Source organism: Schistocerca gregaria, chromosome X (assembly GCF_023897955.1).
Source record: "Schistocerca gregaria isolate iqSchGreg1 chromosome X, iqSchGreg1.2, whole genome shotgun sequence".
In the NCBI taxonomy this organism is placed as follows: Eukaryota; Metazoa; Arthropoda; class Insecta; order Orthoptera; family Acrididae; genus Schistocerca; species Schistocerca gregaria.
In genome coordinates, this window is record NC_064931.1 from 66,590,995 (window position 1) to 66,596,237 (window position 5,243).

Here is a 5,243-nt window from a genome sequence, read left to right on the forward strand (position 1 = left end):
CACACTATCTACTACTGTTTGTGATCCTTCTCAATCAATTATCGCCTATAACCCAGTCAACATATCACCAAACCTCTGACAAGGCATCGTGACAGAATGCATTACAAACACTGGAGAAATATCTAGCGGCGGCGGCGAGAAGGAGTTGCAAATACCCCTTTCATACCACGATCCTTAGCCGAATCAATTTCAAAATTCGATAACTTTATTACTAGGTTGCACTGTCGGCGATGTGTAACCTCACACACGCCCGGGTTCCCGGGTTCGATTCCCGGCGGGGTCAGGGATTTTCTCTGCCTTGTGATGACTGGGTGTTGTGTGATTTCCTTAGGTTAGTAAGTAGTTCTAAGTTCTAGGGGACTGATGACCATAGATGTTAAGTCCCATAGTGCTCAAAGCCATTTGAACCATTTTGTAGCCTCATTGTTGGTCTGATACTATATACTCCGGTGATCACTGTCTATGTTCGGTGTCACGGTATTTCTCTGGAAAAAACCACTTCATTCAGAGGTAATACCATACGTAGATTTATAAAACCAGTATAGCTTTTAACATAGATACTTGTATGCACCTGTAGAACCAAGACCGCATGTCATGGTAATATGGCTGTGTTTTTTAACTTTTGATGGTTTGTAAGACGATTACGCCTCTCTTTCTAGGACACAGTGGTACCACTCGCAAGAAAACTTATGAGACATGTCCACTCATCGCTGATTTTTGGTCAGTATTATTTCGTATCGTCGGCAATCAGTTATTGGCGATGTATTACACTTAGTAGTAGGGGGTGTGTGATAGGTTGCCATGAGCATCAGGCTTATAAAGAATGTGTGTGTGTTCTCACATGTGCAGAGGAAATGACTATTCCAGTCGTAAGGAATGTATGGATTTGACGTGGAATACTGTTAAAGCAAAGAGAAGAGTATCTCATGTCATAAGAATGGTACAGTTATTTCTATTTCCAGAGCCACAGCCATCAGCAGGTTGTATTTGCGATACTTTGCTCATTGTCGAATGTCGTCCAATTGAGACTGCGATCATAATATTTGATTGCAAGTACAGGGATAAAATATATATAAGGCCGGTGTTTTTTTTCCCTAGAACGATTCTGTCTATGCCTGCTTGGCGAGCAGTGCCGGTGACCTGTGGCGGCTAATGGTAGGGGCTGTCCAAATGGAGAGGCCTGTTGGGGTGTAGGAATGTACCTGACTTAACCGTGTCGTCCTCCAGACGATCGAATAGCGAACTAATACTTAGTATGTGTAGGATAGTTTTCGTGATCGCGTGGCAGTTTGAAAAGATTCAATATGGACGTGTGTTTGTGCTGGACTGTTATTCCCTCCCATGTAAATTGTTCGGTTGAGTGCTTCTGCACATTTCGCGCCTTTATTTAGTTGAGAGAACACCGATTGTGGTGTGTGCATCTAGCAGGTGAAAGGCAGGTGGAAGACCCGTTTTCTGGTTCTCCAGGCATGAGAAACACCTTAGTTGACTTTGTAAATTATAGGGATCATTTGGAATCTGTTACATCACCGACATTGGTATTCGCCAGTGGAAATATCAGTTTACTCTACTTTTTTCGAGTTCTCACGTAAAAGTCTTCTCAGACAGGATAAGCTTCTAGTTACTCAATGGTTTTCAGCACGCTCCACCTCGCTAAAGGTTCAGGTTTCTAGAGAAATAATTTCCAGTCTATATCTTCGGAACTATGTTGCGCGAGCGATCGGTAAAATAGTGCTATGTGCTTGATGTCGAGAAGTAGCGCGTAAATGGTATAATATTATGGCAAACCACGTGAAAATACATGTGTTTTTATAATTCCAGAGTCTGGAGATGTGTGTAGAAAAGCAAGCAAGCAAGCAGGTCGGGTACAGAAACAGTAATGCACTTGTGGTGAAGGGAGCCGACCCCGAATTTGTAGAACAGTTCTGAGAGTGATTTTGGTCCACTGAGGTCTCTCTAGTCACGCGTCGGGAGTGGATGACGTGCGACCATCGGCTGTGGGAAATTATCTAGTGCTGCGAGGAGTATATGCGGTGCTGTCTGTCTTCGCGTAATATGTATGAGTGTCTGGTGGTCGATAGCTATACGAATGATGTAAAAGGGGCGATTTTGTATGGTGCAGGGTACGAATTGTATGTTTACTACATCGACTCAGTACGCAGTGATATATATTGCCAGGTTGGAGATCGGTTTCACGTTCTAATATTCAGGCTTCTACCATCAGTGGCAAGGTGGTGTAATTGAGTAAGTGTCTTTCCGAATTTGACGATCTGTAGGCCACTTTGCAGGGTTTAATTGTCGGTGCAATATGGTAATCTGTACAAAATAGTTTTTGCCGCTGAAAGTCTTGTTTGTAGAAAGAAAAAAAGGCCGACAAAGCTTCCACACCGGCAGCATCAGTAATTTGGAGGGTAAATTCAATAAGGGCCAATCAGAATGGACTCCGGACCTCGTGGTGAACACAATGGATGGAGGCACTGTCTCAAATTGTTTAAATAAAGACTGCCTGCAAAATAAAGACATACATCCATCCTATCCAGCACTGGCTGAGTCCTTTTCCCGCCAGTTAATAGGGAGAGGTGGCGGTCAGTGGCTTAGGATAGTGGAGGTAGCCCAAGTGATCTATTTTTCCGCCATTTTCTTAGGTTAGTGGAGGTAGCCATGGTGTGTTGCATTGTCCTGATGGAACTTCAAACTCCCGCCATCTCTGGGGAGCGGAGGGGAGTTGGAGGGGAGGGGGTTAAATTAGTTGAGGTCGCCCAATTGACATATCTTCCCATAAAAATTGGAACTTCCTGCGACAACGTCATAGCGACGTTGCCATATCTATCCCCACCATCATGGATCCACCATCTTGAATAAATTTGGCAACAATGGAGAGTGGGGTGGTGTCCTTTTTGCTCCACTGCTTATAGCTTAATGTGACACTCATCATAGCTTCTAATTTTTTATACCTCACAAATGGTCCTGCCGTTGTAAATGTTTGCTGAAGTGTTTGTAATTGGAATTCAGTTTCGACGTTTGGGTACACCATATTGCCGTTTTCAACATTTTCCTGACTCTGTATTTATTCTATGTGATCCATGTTTTCAGCATTCCCAGTTTTCGTTATAACACAATTATTAATTTTGAAAACTAGCCTTAACCACTTCAGTTGCTTTTGTGTTCAAATAAGTAATGCAGCAGACAAGATCGGTACAGTAGGGGGACAAGGGCGGCGCCAATGCATTTTGTTAGTAGAGGTTGCCTACATCAGGGGAAGGTATGCACTCTGGGGGAAACCTATTGTTCTCCTTTGATTGACATGTACTTAACCTATTGTTCTCCTTTGATTGACAGGTACTTAACCTATTGATCTGTTAAGTGGATTTCCATGTCACCCCCATTTCCTTTTATTGACAGACACTTATCTTATTGTCTCCCCCACCCCCTCCCACTGCCCTCCCCCCTCAAAAAACCTCCCACCTCACTGCTACTGGTGCACTTTCAGGTCTGAGTTATTGGAATTGTCAATTTGATTGACTACTTAATTAAATTAATCAATTAATTAACCTCTCTGATGGGAAAGTGCCATGCTCACCTGCCACGCCACCCTACCTCCACTGACCTAAGTCATCCAACCATAACCCCTTCCAAGGAACTGGCTGGAAAAGGACTCAGCCTGTGCCAGATAGGATGGACATAAGTCTTACTTAACCTATTATTCTGTTGACTGGTATTTCTTGTCACCTCCATTTCCTTAAACTATTGTACCGCCTATGATACCAAATTTAGTAATTTTAGTTATGTCCTCCCACTATTTTCTGATACACTTTTCGTATTTTACATGCTTTTGAACGCCATTTCTCTCGCTTTCTTCTTTGTCACCCACCCCCTTAAACTGCTGTAGTGCGTTTTACACAAAAATTATGCAAATTTGCCTAGTGTTCTGCACTTAACCTGTTGCTCTGTCCCATGTCAACCACTCATGCACACCCTTCCCTTAACTATTGTACAGCTAACACCACACTGATATAAAGAATTTATCCAAATTAATTAAATCGATATTCTTCAGATGTATGGGCTAGTTTTTTTTTTAAATTCACAGCATCCAATTGATCGGTGAAATCGATGGAATATACTTTAAACAAAAGATTGCTAATAAAAAAAGCACATCCCACCACTCGACGCTGATGCCGGAGTCCAGGTGCAATGGCGAGTCCCAGAAAGGGACAATGCAGCTGTCAGCTGCCCAGCAAAGCACAGGTGTCCGTTGAGGACCCACAAGCATGAAGTAGCGGCATCCCATTCATACTTGACAATCGAGAAATTCCTGTTGAAATACGTCTTCACCTAGGAACCGTTGCTGAAGCAATGACACATAGATGAGGTTCATGTCCAGTGCCAAGAGATGTTGCAATGCTTCCCAGGATAGCACAGGATGCATTCTTCCAGGCGCTCGTAACTGAATTTACCTGTCAAACTACTGCTGCTGCCGGTGTGGGAGCACCGTCTCAAATGACATTAGTTTTTTCTGAAGATAAGTGAAGACAAGGCGAAGTTTAAGATGGAAGGTAACAAAATATATATAATCGCTGCATGGAATTACGCCTATTATGCAGCACGAATTGGGGTATGGTAGCAGGAGGCACATGACAATGTCTGCTTCGAAAGGTATATAGCAGATATGTCTAAAATTATATCTCTTGTACTTGAAGAAACGCACAGACACGGCATGTTGTTAAAAAACTGTACACTGTCACAGTGGGAGCAGGGTTGAGGAATAGGAACACAGAGGTTGTAAGGTAAAAATTGATTTATTTCTGATCCAACTTAAAAGTAATTTTACATTTTCATAAGCAAATGCAGCAACACTTTTTTCATACATACCGATGGAGATAAGGACACCCATAGAATTCCAGGTCCTAATAGCAGCAAACTTAAAGATTCGAACCATCCATGAGACTTCTCCTTCCCCTTCATATAGACGATGGTATCCGGGTGATCGAATAATTTAAGCGTCGTCTCCATATTTTTATAAGGTATTCCAGGATCACCCCAGCGAATTCCATCGAAAAAATGTGTTAACCACTGCGCACTCTTCCATGTCTTAGCACTCTTCACGTACGTGAAAGGGCTTGGTGATGCAATGTTTGCTGAGAATGTTTCAATTATTCCAGCTTCTTGTGTATACGCCTCAAAATCAACGCTTTTAAATATGGACTGTCTACACTCACCATCACAGAGACCCTGAGTAGAAGTAG